The sequence below is a fragment of the Macrobrachium nipponense genome, chromosome 8 (genome assembly GCF_015104395.2).
Source record: "Macrobrachium nipponense isolate FS-2020 chromosome 8, ASM1510439v2, whole genome shotgun sequence".
Classification (NCBI taxonomy): domain Eukaryota; kingdom Metazoa; phylum Arthropoda; class Malacostraca; order Decapoda; family Palaemonidae; genus Macrobrachium; species Macrobrachium nipponense.
Genome location: NC_087203.1, coordinates 35,725,925 through 35,740,878, shown reverse-complemented (window position 1 = coordinate 35,740,878; position 14,954 = coordinate 35,725,925). Strand labels below are relative to the sequence as shown.

The 14,954-nt window shown below is 41.9% G+C and overlaps 2 non-coding genes across 2 annotated transcripts; both read right to left on the bottom strand.

Moving 5' to 3' along the window:
- Positions 1-757: 757 nt before the first annotated feature.
- Positions 758-920, bottom strand: LOC135223363 (U1 spliceosomal RNA). Its single transcript, XR_010316487.1, has one exon. It is a non-coding gene; the product is annotated as a U1 spliceosomal RNA (small nuclear RNA).
- Positions 921-5,417: 4,497 nt separating this feature from the next.
- LOC135223374 (U1 spliceosomal RNA) lies at positions 5,418-5,580 on the bottom strand. The gene has a single exon (XR_010316497.1). It is a non-coding gene; the product is annotated as a U1 spliceosomal RNA (small nuclear RNA).
- Between the last annotated feature and the right edge of the window lie 9,374 nt (positions 5,581-14,954).

Below are 14,954 nucleotides of genomic sequence, written 5' to 3'. Positions count from 1 at the left end.
TAAGTGCCTTCTGATTTACCAAGTCGAAAGCTGCACTAAAATCTATAAGTTTATCAGCATCTTTGGAGAGCACAGGGAGAATAGAAATTGTTCTGTAGAGACTGGTTACTTCATTTCGCATTTAAGACATTATGTGGAACAGGCACTGTATTACTAATTTTGTGACCATCTGCAAAGATACTACTTTCACATCAAAATCTATAGAATCTACTAATCTTAGGAGACAACACACTGGAAACCTTAATAAAAAAAATTAAAAAAAAAACACACACACACAAGGTAAGAAACCATCCGGATCTTCTCCACCTCAGCTATCAATTAAGTTCATCAAGAACTTTCTCAACAACCCTACAACAAAATGCAAATTTTGTAAGAATACTTTCTGGATGACAAGTATCAGGGAAAGGGCCATCCTCAGCTGATTGCTTGGCTTCAAAAACATAATAAAAGTTTTGAATTTTATATGAAATTGCAAATCTGCATAAGAGAAATAACAACCACCATAGACAATGTATAGTACATATGCAAGTAACATGCTTAACCAATATGATAATGGGAAGTTGGAATGCTAAACCCAGGTTTACTAGATCAGCTTAAGAACTGATTTCAGTATTCCTAATGAAGGATGGCTTTCCTTGGGATGGGTATGATTTCAAAGGGAAAGGAAGAAGTGGTCACAGGGAGGTTTTTCATAATTTGTTGGGCTGTAGCAATTACCACAATACATTCACTGCACATTTCAATAATGAGGGTTATTAGAGGGATAGCGCGAACGCAGTCCCTCGCTACCAAAAATTGCGCACCCGAGTTGACCACATTTGGGTCAATCGCAAGGGTCAGCACCACCGGAGTGCAATGGTGAGCCTCACCTTGGGGGAACCACCTTCGTGATCATGGTGTCCCCTGTGCCAGGTAAGTATGCTCAACCACCCTTCACTTGCACACAACATGCCGCACACTGCACACAATCCATGAACCACAATTAAATAATGGAAATAATGAATATTTTAGAAATCTCGGTCAAGCAGACCGATAGCACATTTTTTACAATGCATAACTTTCATTTATAGAAATCAAAAATGGCCATCAAGGAGAAAAGTATGACAGAAAAATAATGAAAGAATCTTCCCAAAGACAATCAAATGAAAGGTAGAGAAGCCCATATCCCTGGTAGATCGCATTCAATCCCCAAATTTTACAGCTCAAATGTTATTAGCGTGTTCTTCACTTTGGTGCAATACCCTTCTCATGTTAATTATCGTTAATTCCAGAATCGTTAATTTCATCACGTCAATTTTTCAAAGTTAAAATTCGAAGGTGAACACAAGCCAGCAGTAGCCCTGTCTAACACTTCTTACGATTCCCGTTTGGTGGTGCTTCGATCGCCGATCAATAGGCAGCGGGAATTTAAAAATGTCTCCACTAATCATATAAAGTTCAACCAAGCACAAGGCTGGACTAATCTACAAGTGTTAATTCCTAACCAGAGCGTAAAATGTGTTTTAAACATGCATGTCGCAAGAATATATCATTGTTTCTCTTTATTTACAGGTTGAACATTATTCGTCTGCAAAGCTCAAACGTTCATGAATAGAAATAAATTTGTATGTAGAGTACTTACGCACTCATAATATATATATATATATATATATATATATATATATATATATATATATATATATATATATATATATATATATATATATATATATATATTTTTTTTTAAGTATGAGCCTGGCCTTGAGAGAGGCTCCGATACGTAAACAGGAAAAGTTAAGGGAGAACAAGGTGAATTTACTTGAACTTACCGTGAAACGGATTTATAGTGATAATTTACTCTAGAGGAACAGGTCGCCATAAACTCAGCTAAATACTTTACAGCTATTTATATACAAGAGGCTCGTACTGGACCTGGAGAAAAGTAAATGCAGCGTGTCCCCACGTTGGGACCCATATATCTCTCACAAATGATAGCTGGCTAAAACGTCCATTCATAAAAAGCTGGTTTCATAATTTTGCGGTAATGCAACACTAGCGGGCAGAGAGACTTGGCACGTGACTCAGGGAATCTGGAAAAAGGATCCCAGATTAAATAATATTAAAGAAAAAAGGATTTCTTGCCCAAATTAGTATTAATTTAGTTCTCTAACACTGGGGCAAAGGAACTGTAATGTTTCACTGAGGTATGCAATGACTTCATTTGTCTGGGACGATCACACAAGGGAAGCATGCGGAGCCATGAGGCAGTGAGAGGAAACAAAGGATGAGTTCTTTTTTGGAATGCAAGGGAGTTTGAATTGGAAAATGGGGATCAAATAGATAATAGGTTGTAAGGGACTGGCAATATGCTGTTTCACAAGACGTACCTGGATGCAATGTTCAGTGTGGACCTTTGTAGAAAATGTGGCGCCCGGCTTTGTCTTAGGTCTGGGCTCGGGCGCGCCAGTACGCCGTTAGGCTTAAGTTTTGGAGGCTGGCTGGCTGAACATCCGTCCGGGGTCACGTCTCGAGACGACTGGGGCAGTTCGCAGGTGTCTTGCCTGGGTGTTGGGGGTCAGCTTAACCCCCCATGAGCAGGGCAAATCCTGGAAACAGAACATACAGCCAGCAGAGGTTCACAGGAAAAAGAGCTTAAGATATAGGCCTAAGAAGTACCAGTCTGCCTACATCCTTCCCTTAAGATACGTCCCTAAAGCTGACAAGAATCTATTTTCCCCCAACTTAGGAACTCCCTACCTCTGGCTGGAGTTTACTAAAAATCAGCTGATATTTGGAGGAAATGGCTGCCGTTTGCCAAATCAAACTAATTAATTAATTACTGGGTAGACGAAGAGATCTATAAAAGTAGCAATATGTATATATATATATATATATATATATATATTATATATATATATATATATATATATATATATATCTATATATATATATATATATGTATATATGCATATATATTAGGGTTATGCTTATGCATAACATATACGTACTTATTAATTTATAAGGGTGTCCCCTTTTCACATCTCAAATAAATGGTCACCCTACCCATTCCATAAACGGTGTAGAACCAAATCTGTTCAGCATGTCTTAAAAACCACTAAAAAGAACATGATGATACTGGCAATTTGCGGAATTTCAGATCTACTTCCAACAACAATATTGGAAGACTCCGCCACTCCTCTTGCAGAGACAGACTTCTCGATCCAAGTATTGCTGGGTTTGTTTATTTTGTTGAATGGCCATCAGTACCTTGGATGATATTCGGGTAGTTTATCAGGAGCTCTCCACACAAATAAACCGTGTCTGTTCTTAAATATAAATTCATTACATACTATATCAATTTGAAAATATAAATTTATTACAAAATCTATCAATCTCAAAAACAATTCTAGCTTTTGGAAAATAAGATCCAATTCGAAATCTCTCCAAATAATACACCAGATGAAAGCCTTTTGACAAGTATTATTATACAGTAATTAAGGGCAACCAGGAAAGTCAGCTTGGATTCGTAAAATTTTGGAAGAAACTTGGGCCGTTGTTTTAGGTCACTGCCCTGGTGCCATACGTGTCCAGTATCAAATATTGCAATACATATTCTTTCACTGAAATTTTAGTATATAAATCATCATTATTACTTTCGATTAAAATGGAAATCATAAACACCAATTTTTCTATAAAATTTAACTGATCATTTATGAGAATATAAGTCTCCGTAAACATCGAGTATTATTATTATTATTATTATTTATTTTTTTCTTTTTGCTCTATCACAGTCCTCTAATTCGACTGGGTGGTAATTATAGTGTGGGGTTCCGGGTTGCATCCTGCCTCCTTAGGAGTCCATCACTCTTCTTACTATTTGTGCCGTTTCTAGGATCACACTCTTCTGCATGAGTCCTGGAGCTACTTCAGCGTCTAGTTTTTCTAGATTCCTTTTCAGGGATCTTGGGATCGTGCCTAGTGCTCCTATGATTATGGGTACGATTTCCACTGGCATATCCCATATCCTTATTTCTATTTTCAGATCTTGATACTTATCCATTTTTTCCCTGTCTTTCTCTTCAACTCTGGTGCCCCATGTATTGCGACATCAATGAGTGATACTTTCTTCTTGACTTTGTCAATCAACGTCACGTCTGGTCTGTTGCACGTATCACCCTATCCGTTCTGATACCATAGTCCCAGAGGATCTTTGCCTGATCGTTTTCTATCACTCCTTCAGGTTGGTGCTCGTACCACTTATTACTGCAAGGTAGCTGATGTTTCTTGCACAGGCTCCAGTGGAGGGCTTTTGCTACTGAATCATGCCTCTTTTTGTACTGGTTCTGTGCAAGTATTATTATTATTATTATTATTATTATATTATTATTATTATTATTATTATTATTATTACTAGTGGTCCTTAATTGGAAAATTATGTTTCACTCGACCTGATGGGGTCAAGTCCAAAACAGAGTAATAAGACTTCACAAGCATCCTCAAAATCGATCATAATTTAATCAACCATGTAATTAACCCCACCTTCAGGATCTAGTCAAGTACAAGAATTAGCCATAAGTGCAGTAAACTGAAATATAGCAGTCGTTGTAGGTTGTGAACTCTCACGCTATGGTGTGTGTGTGTGTGTGTGTGTGTGTGTGTGTGTGTGTAATGAAACATTTTCGAGGCAGATGAGAATTCAGCCATTTAGACTTAAATTGTATAACTGATTTTCACTGACAGAACGTATCTTTTTACTGCAATACAATAACATTTTAAAAATTATTTCTGTGATTAGTGCTATCTTCAATACAATAAAATTCTGGGCTATGATGACAATAAATGAAAATAGAAATTATATAAATTAATGAGTTCAAAATAGCATTCTTTGCTGCTCTGTCTGCTTCTTCATTCTCCAGGATTCCAACGTGACCAGGAATCCAACAAAAAAGATTCTGTAGAAACATAAATGCGAAATAGCCACGCTGAGCCTTCCATACTCAAGAATGGGATGAATTATAATAGTTCAGGCTTTTCAGAGCACTACTACAATCTGAATATCTGACACATCACTTCTCTTTTGAATGATATGCTATATCTAGGGTTTTACCTATGGCAGATAGTTCTGTTGCATATACTGAAGCAGCTTTACATCACAAAAATTATCTGTAAAAGGATTAGTACTATAATCTTTCAGCTTAGATTATAACCAACTGAAAGAACTGAAAAACACAAAAGTAGGTGGACTTAAATCTATCCATTGTAAAACAAAAGTTCATTCTAAATCTTTAGAAACAAGACGATAAATTAGCTTTTGGAGGTGTGTTGATATACTGTACAGTACTTAAAAGTTGCAAGAAATCCACTGAAGGGCAATAAAGTCAACTACCAAAATGCGTTGCTTGGACTGCTTGCATTTAATTTGGGATATGAAGATTATTTGAGGGATAGCGCGAACGCAGTCCCTCGCTACCATAAATTGCGCACCCGAGTTGACCACATTTGGGTCAATCGCAAGGGTCAGCACCACCGGAGTGCAATGGTGAGCCTCACCTTGGGGGAACCGCCTTCTTGATCAAGGTGTCCCCTGTGCCAGGTAAGTATGCTCAACCACCCTTCACTTCAACACTACACGCCAAGCACTGAATAAAATCCCTCAAAAGAAAATAAATAATGGTATTTATACGTAATTAAGAAATATTGATTCTGCAGATTGATGGCATATGTTGTACACTGCATAATTTCCATTTTCCAAAATCTGAAATATCCATAAAGAGAGGGACCAAAAAAAAAAATAAATAAATAAAAGAAACAATTGAAGACAGTGATATAAAAGGTAGTCAGAGACGCCCGTAGCCCCGTTAAATCGCAATCAATCCACAAATATTACAACTAAGCTTTATTCAGCGTGTAATATACCTCTGTACAATGCTATTGTCAATTCGATCATCGTCAATTTGTGAATCGCTAACTTTATCCAAACAATTTTTCAAGTTACATTCAAAGTTGAATACAAGCCAATAGTAGTAGCCCTGTCTAATATTTCTTATGATTCCCGTTTGGTGGTGCTTCGATCGCCCGATGAATAGGCAACGGGAATTTTAAATATCCCCAATCGCATAAATAGGTTCAACCAAGCACAAGGCTGGTCTAATCTAAAGCAAGAGTTGATTCCTAAGTAGAACGTAAACACGCATGCTGCAAGACATCATTGTTTCTCTATATTTACAGGTTGAAAACTGTTTAGGTATCTGAAAAGTCGAAACATTCATGATTACATCCCCAAGATATCATAGCCGCGGTGCTTAATAGATTTTAGCAAACTAAAGAGCACATCGAAGCATTACAGAAAGGCTCACCTCAATTTCGTAACATCATACGAACTTGTATAAGAAATTTCGGCATAAGTTATTGAAAAATGAGATTCATGAGAAGTCGATCTAAGGCTCTAAAAACTCTAATATATACACACTAAATATAACAGTTAAAAAGCGTGTCACACATCGATTCTGCTGTATTATGTAATTTTTCAAACGACGTCTCCAAATATTGTAAATCTACTACAGAAGCATATAGAAGAGTGTTCACTGACCTAGGTTGACTAAAATTTAGCCCAAAGGCCAAATGCTGAATGGGAAATTGAGTAAAAAAAAATGAGGTAAAGGTGTAACTGGAGGAGACTTTGAAGCCGTACCATGAAAACAATTGTTAGGAGATTTGGAAAGTAAAATGGAAGAGACATGAACAGAGGAACACTAAAGGTATGAAAGGGGATGGAGTTAGGGGACGAAGGAACGCTGTAAAAAAAACCTTGTAATGCCTACAGCACACCATGGAGGTGCACTGACGGCACTAAACCCCTATGGAGGTGCGATAGGTTAAGGGACATACAAAGAGAGATCAGTTAAAAAAGAATAAATTAATAAATAGATAAAAGTGTAAGTAAATTATAGAAATGTAAGGAGAATTGAATTAGCGTAGCAAATGCATTGTATCTCTGCATGAACTTTTGAAGTTCAAAATTGAACAACATCCTCAGGGACATTGTTCCACAGTCCAAAGGTGTGAGGAATAAAGGAACTCTATGACTAATAAGCTCGACAGCAAGGCACATTTTGTGCATATTGGTGCTTCCAAGGTATTCATTCTATAGACCTTGGGTACTACTGTTTTGCAAACCTGGTTCCTCTCGGCAGGAAAAGCAGATAAGGGGTCAATCCTGGATGTGAAAGATCTGTTAAAATACAACTAAAAAAAACTGACAAACAATTAAAAGACAAACTATCCATGGTCCAATTCATAACTGCTAATATTAGGAAACAAACACTACTACTACAACAAACCACTCTATCTTCAAGAGATAAATCTCAGACAGATGCAGACATCCACACCAGAGAACAGTACTCTAGTAAAGGAGACACAGATGACCTAAACAGGTTGCATTGCTTATATCACTGTTATAAATATATGAGGCCTTACGCACAATACCTAACTTTTGTGCAGTATTTGCTGACACTTTCATTAGATAATTCTCAAGATATTTGAGTTAAAAGTTAGTCCCAGAATAGTTAAACCTGAAGGAGTGATGGAGTTTGAAATCTGTACGAGATCAGCTAATCAATAATGTTTTCGTTTTACTGGAGTTCAACCTTATAGCCCACTGATCTGTTTTTTGCCAAGGTTCAGACTAACGGCAGCTTCATATCTCATAAATGGAGACTTTACTACACCCACTAGTGTTACATCATTGGCATACTGAACAATCTTGTTTTCCAGAACAACACTCATATAAAAGGGATTTTGACGAAGGAAAAATCTATTTCTGGGCAAGGGCCCGTGTCGCCCAGTGAAATCCCCCCGTTTCTCTCCTTCCCTTGTGCCCAAGCTTGGTCTTCTAACGTCAAGGATGACCACGAGAGGCGCTGTTGTTGGCGTGGGAGGGTGAGTAGTAGTAGTTGCTGGCGCGGGCTGTGTACCAGCTCTCTCTGGAAGGGGGAATTTGGTGGAGGGGAATTCTAAATGACAAGAGGTCTGTGGTAGTGGTCTCACTCGCCCCAGTACCATACCGACACCCTCTTTTTATTTAGGGTGAGCGAGTCAGGATACTCTGACATCCCCCTCTTTTATTTTTCTCTGGTAATGTTCCTTAGATATATGAACTGAAGGGATATTTCACTGGGCGACACGGGCCCTTGCCCAGAAATAGATTTTTCCTTCGTCAAAATCCCTTTTCTGGGCTCAGCCCGTGTCGCTTCGTGAAATAGTACCAGAGAATTAGCACAAGCTTGGGAAAAGATACAGTAAGAGGTAGCAAGAAAACACAAAAGTATAAAATATAATTATAATCTAGTTTAAATATTTACAAAGTTATCATATAAAACCTTAAATTAATATAAAGTAACAAGTGTTAGCCTTAAAATACATAAAAGGACTTAAAATTATACTTAGGCTAACTTATGATAACTTAAAACTAGAAAATATTAATATATACAGAAGTGAGTCACCCTAGCATAAAAATAAGGGAGAACATCACAAAATAGCCTTATTCGGCAAACTATGTACAGGTGTGAGTGACCCTAGCATAAAAATAAGGGACACATCACGATATATAGCCTTTTTAGGCAGCTAAGGCTCAAACAGGGTTGAGCCTGGCAGTAGGATCAAAGGAAAATGTTAGTGAGGCAGGTAGAAAGGAGATCTGGATCTTATGACTAAAACTACTTAGACAGTCAGGAGAAACTGTGTTTCCCGCTGCCACTGCCGGAAATTTAAGAGATTCCAAGGATTTCAGGTAGTGACGTTTGAAAACTGTCGGCGACTTCCAGCCTGTGTACTTCTTTAAGTCATCAAAATTCATATGTTGGAAACAATTAATTGAGGTGGCTACTGCCCTGATGTCATGGACCTTGGGGAATGAATCAGGGTTGGCTTGTTTGATAAAATATAGGATTTGTTGTCTGATTCCTTTTAAGGAAATGGTGCCACCTTTTTCCCTTATAAATAGGGGACCTGAGGACCTAGAAGATGTCCTGGACAAATAGGCTTGTAAGGTCGTTACCGGACATAGAGAAGGGTCTTGAGGAAGAGGGAGGATCTTCCAAGGGGCCCATCTCATTAAGGGATCCTCGTTTTTAGCCAAAAAACTACGATCTGGAGATAGTAGAAGTTCTCCTGAAGGGAGAAATTCAACATGGCCAGAGTCTCTGGTGAGAGCCGACAGTTCAGATATCCTGGCTCCTGAGGCCAGACTTAGCAAGAATAATGTTTTTCTTAATAGTGTTATATAGTTACATGAATCGTTGTCAGTATCTGACGCCAGTTTGAGAACGTCATTCAGGAACCATGAAATTGAACTAGGCCTTTCTGATGGTCTGAGCCTAGCACAAGCTTTAGGGATAGACGAAAAGTAAGAGTCTGTTAAGTCTATCTTAAAGCCAAACTGGAAGATTTTCTTTAAAGCTGACTTATTGGTCGTAATAGTACTAGCTGCTAGACCTTTTTCAAATAAGGATCTGAAAAAGGATATAGCCAAATTAACAGTCATGGTTCGAGAATCCGTTTCCTTCAGGAAATTTGCGTTTTTTAACTGCTGCGTCATATTGACGCAATGTTGATTCTCTTTTATCCGATTCTAAGAAAAGGATATTTTGAGGATCGATATTTGCGTCTCTTTTAGCTGCGAACTTCATGAAGTCCATAAAGTTAGGGTTTTGAGAGTTCCTGAGGAAGCGAACACAGTCCTCATTTGTACTGATTGAGACAGTTTGGGATTGGGAATCCGTTGAGGTCCGGAGACCCAATTCCAGAAGGAGAGGGTACCAATTGCTCTTGGGCCAGTCCGGGGCTACTAGAGCAACTTGTCCCTTGAAAGACCTGAGCTTGTTCAGGACTTTCAATAGAAGATTCACTGGAGGAAAGATGTACATCTTCCTCCACTGATTCCAATCTATGGACATGGCGTCTGTGGTATAAGCCAGAGGGTCCAGGTTGGGGGCCACATAGCAAGGGAGCTTGTGGTTCGATTGTGATGCGAAAAGATCCACCTGGAGGTCTGGGACCTTTTGGCATATCCACTGGAATGAGTGCCTGTCCAGGGACCACTCCGATTCTAGAGGAACTGATCGAGACAGGGCGTCTGCTATCACCTTCCTTACTCCCGCCAGATGAGTGGAGGATAGATGCCATTTGTACTTGGCTGCCAGAGAGAAAATGGCTATCATGACATGGTTCACATGGCTTGATTTGGATCCTCCTCTGTTGATGCAGTGTACTACCACTGCACTGTCCAATACCAGTTTGATGTGGGAATTCTTGGTTGGTAGAAGCCTCTTCAATGTGAGGAATACTGCCATAGCTTCCAGTACATTTATGTGAAGCCGGCAGAATTGAGGTGACCAAGTCCCTTGTACTTTCTTGAATTGGGAGTATCCTCCCCACCCGCTCAGAGAGGCGTCTGTGTGGATAACCAACGCCGGAGGAGGGAATTGGAGAGGGACTGATTTGGACAGGTTTTTGGCCTCCGCCCAGGGGCGGAGACGTTTGCGGAGAATCGGAGGGATGCTTGACAACTTGTCTCGAGATTTGTTTGTTTGCTCTTGAGCGCCAAACACGATTTATATCTTTCAATTTTGCTTTCATCAGAACATCTGTAACTGACACAAACTGGAGAGAACCTAGGATTCTTTCCTGGTTTCTCCTTGATGTCTGTTTGCATTTGAGGAATTGTCTTATTGACTTGGCTATTTCTTTCCTTTTGGCCAACGGAATTGTGGGAGTTCAGATCCCACTGAATGCCGAGCCACTGAAAACGAGATTCCGGCGTTAGCCTGGACTTGACCTTGTTTATTTGGAACCTCAGATGTTCCAGAAACTGTATTACTTTGCTCGTGGCTTTGAGGCATTCTTCGACGGTTGTTGCCCAAATGAGCCAATCGTCCAGATACGCTACTACCATTATCCCCTGGGATCTTAGTTGTTGGACTACTGATTCCGCTATCTTCGTAAATATCCTGGTGGCTACGTTCAACCTGAAGGGCATCACTTTGAAGGAGAATGCCTGGTTTCCTAACCTGAAGCCTAGATATGGGCGGAAGTGTCTCGCAACTGGGATATGATAGTATGCGTCTGTAAGATCGATAGAGGTGGTGACGGCCCCACGGGGAAGTAAGGTCCGCACCAGCGAGATAGTCAGCATTTTGAACTTGTCACAACGAATGAATAAGTTTAGACGGGACAAGTTTAAGATTATTCTTCGTTTGGTTGAGCCTTTCTTTGGCACACTGAACAAGCGTCCTTGAAACTTTAAATGTTTGACTCTTGATACTACCCCTTTCTGAAGGAGTTCTTGTGCATACTCTGTCAATTCCTTTGTTGGTTTTTGAAGGAATGTTTTGGATGGAGGGGGACCTTTGATCCAACTCCATCCCAGCCCTTTGGACAAAATGCTCTGTGCCCAACTGCTGAATTCCCATCTGTGACGATAGAGGAACAGCCTCCCTCCTACCTGAGGGTCCTCACTGACTTTGGGCGGGACGTGATCCGCGTCCGCCTCGGAAGTGCTTGCCCCTGCTAGGTGTCCTTCCGCCACCCCTTTGGCGAAATGCACCTCTAGCCCTACTTCCTCTCCCAAACCTATTGAAGGCTTGGAACGCCTGACCTTCAAATACTGGATTGAAGGCCGGAGATACAGCGTAAGAGGTCGAGGGTTGGTTTTGGGAAGCCAATAGGAGAATTGGTTGGGCCTGGTTCTTCGCCGTTGACGGCTGAACCACCTGGGACATTGGTACTGCTTGTACAATTTGTTGTTGCTGAGCGGCCTGGAAAGGTGGGAACTTTCTAGGCTTCTTCAGCTTCTTCACAGTTGAGGGGGCAACTTCTGGCTTCCTCTTGGAAGAAAGTCCCCAGCGGACCTTAAGGCTCTGATTCAGCCTAGTTGCTTCATGCTGAACCTCGTTCACTACCGATTTGGGGAAGAGGTCAGCGCCCCAGATGGAAGCCGCAAGCAGCTTGTTAGGCTCATGCCGGATCGTGGCCTCCTGCAGTACATGTTTCCTGCAGTTGCGTCTAGCTATCACGAAGTCGTACAGATCACACTGCACGGTGTGTCTGTGCTTTGGCTAAGAGCTTGAACTGAGGTTCCGTCCCGTATGTGATTGCGGCAACCTCTGTCATAACTAGGGCGTTCAAAGTCCTCCCTAACCTGGTCCTAGCATCAAATTCTGCTTGTATCAGGTTATCCGACAACCTAGGGAGTCTCTCCCCAAATTGTGCAATTGCACAATCTGGTTTGAGCTTCCCAACCGTGAAGGTAGCCGGCAGGTCAGCCCAGAGATCTTCGGATCCTGGAAGGAGAAGAGATGTTGACTCTGTCTCCCTCAGTTGTGGCATAGGCTCGTCTTTCATGGCGGCCTGCATGGTTTGCTCTGCCAACTTTGTGGTAAAGGGGATTGGTGTCTCCTCCTCTGCCACAAAGATGGTAAATGGACTTTTGAAAGCCTGAAGTTTGGTACTGACACAATCCCAATCTTCCAGGCTTCTAATCCATTCTCTCTGAGCCTGATCCCGACTATAGATAACCGTCTCTTTCGGGATCCTATCCTCCCTCCTCATTGCCGTCTCCATCAAGCGAGCATAGCCCATAAAGGGTGGTTGGAGGTTGGCGGGGTGGAACTCGAAGTCCTCTATTCTTCGAGTACCACAGTCTGGGATGGTTATCATGCCGTCCTTGAAGGGGGCATAAGCTGCGACCCTCCAAGGATTGCTCGTCGTGAAGGGAGGAAGAGAATCATAGTCTGGCATGGGCTGCAACGCCATGCCTGACTCAGGAAGAACTGCTGGGGGATTCTCCCTGAGACCCGCCATCAGATTCTCCTGGTTTGCCAGCCTCTCCGAAATACTCCGGATTGACTGGCTAGACTCCTCAAACGAGGTGGAGATGTGCGAGAACATCTGCTCGAACCTGTCGTTAACCAAGTTACCGACCAGGTTCCCCATCTGCTGCATTATATTAGCAGTGAAAGCCTCGGTGTCGAAGGGACTAGGGTCCCTGACCGAAATAGGAGTCTTAGGGCGTGCTCCGGTAGACGTCGAAGGCTCTGGCTCTGTGGGAGCACGGGCCATATCCTTAGAGGACTTGCCTCTAGACCCTTTTGAGTGTGAAGTCGAAGAAGACTTCAATTTCTCTGCTCCGGGGTGGTGAGCCGGAGTCCTATGAGACGTAGAGGACGAGGTCTTCTTAGAAGACGTCCTCTCCAGGGTCTTCTGCTCCCGCTTCCCTTTCACTTTAGGGACAGCTGAAGCTGATGACGACTTAGCCGGAATATCTGATTCGGAAAAGCCTTGGAAAGAAGACAAAGAAGGAATAGGAGATGAAGATCCAGATAAGCCCAAGGGAAGCCCTTGAGCTCCTAGCAAACCTACCTCAACTAACAAATTACTCTCACCTACCGCCATTGGTTCTACGTTCAGATCCAAGGTAACCACTTCCTCAGGAGAGGTGGAACATAGATCCTACCCATGTGAACTCTCAAGAGAGACTGAGAGTTTCCAGCGCCAGCCTTGTGACTGGCTTATCAACAGTCAAGCAGGAGCGTCGTAAGGGACTGGCCTATAGCGGGAGTAACTATGACTCTATCTATAGTTACAAGCTCAATACCTCCTCGTGGTTCCCGCTGGAAACTTGCTGTACTTGTACAGGAAGGCTAAATTTGAGCTAATTTACCTCGGCTGGAAAGTTGAGATAAATACCGGTTTTTGTTAGCAGAAATGTCAAGCAATTGCCCCTTCCCCTCGGGGAATGAAGAGAGACCTACAGGCCAAACCCTTGCCACCGGTACCAGCCACATCCAGGCTGGAACAAATGTAGGGATGCGTGCAGGTAGCACAGACACAGCCTCCCCTGCCGAAAATTCCACCTGTGTTGGCAGGGGCAGGTCTGTGACTAAAAGCAGCAAGTCAGAAGAAGCCGGGGAACGTTCTGCCGTTCTCTCGGCGCGCCCCGATTGTGGAAAATCCTTTAAGAACTTTAACGGACGTAGGCTTCACCAGAGGCGGGCGCACCCCGAATCTTTTCATCACGAGAACATCCGCCGCCTCGAGGAACAACGAAATAAGATATGGAGCAGAAAGGAGCTCCATATGATGGCAACCTACGAATCGAATAACAGCAGCGAAGTATTCATAAACAAACGGATTCAAGAAGTGCTGTTCCCTGAACGATCGACGAACAGCATAAGTGGAAAACGCAAGTCACCGGAGTACCAGCGTATCCTCACAGAACTAAGAGCCAAAACATCGGACAACGAAGTCATAGTTCCAGCGATGACGACGACAATCAACGAAGAACGACAAGAGTGGACTGAAGAAGAGATAATAAGAATGCTAAAGTATGAAAAGTCCAGGCCCGCTCACCCTCGGATCAACATCTTAATACAAAAAGAAGCTCTCCCATGGAGATCATTAGACAGCATCCGGAATAAGAGAAATACTACAGCGTATAAGAAAAGGATCGCCGATTTTCTACAAGCACAAAGCGAAGATGGAGGAAGAAACACCAGAGACGATAGAACGAACACCTACGATGAACGCCTGATACCACCATTGAAGAAGGCAGTAATAAGGCTGACGAAATTAACAAGTAATGACATTAAGGAAATTCAAGAGTATCATAACAACCGCCATGAAACAAATAGCATTCAGGAAACCGGTGCGAAAAGAAGGAGTTCCAGGAGACTGAAGATGATTACCGGCCAGAACAAGGAAAAGTCAGCCAAGAACGACGAAGAGGAAAATCCATGGATGCAACCGAGGGAACTTGACCACAAAGACCTAATGGAAAACCAAACCGAATCTGACCTCAACCACAGGACCCATCCCAAAACAACCGACGGGATGAACGACTATCTCACTACATGGGAATGGCATGCATTCGTGAACACAAATAACGATCCGTCTCCACTGTCTTCACCATCCAGTAGCTC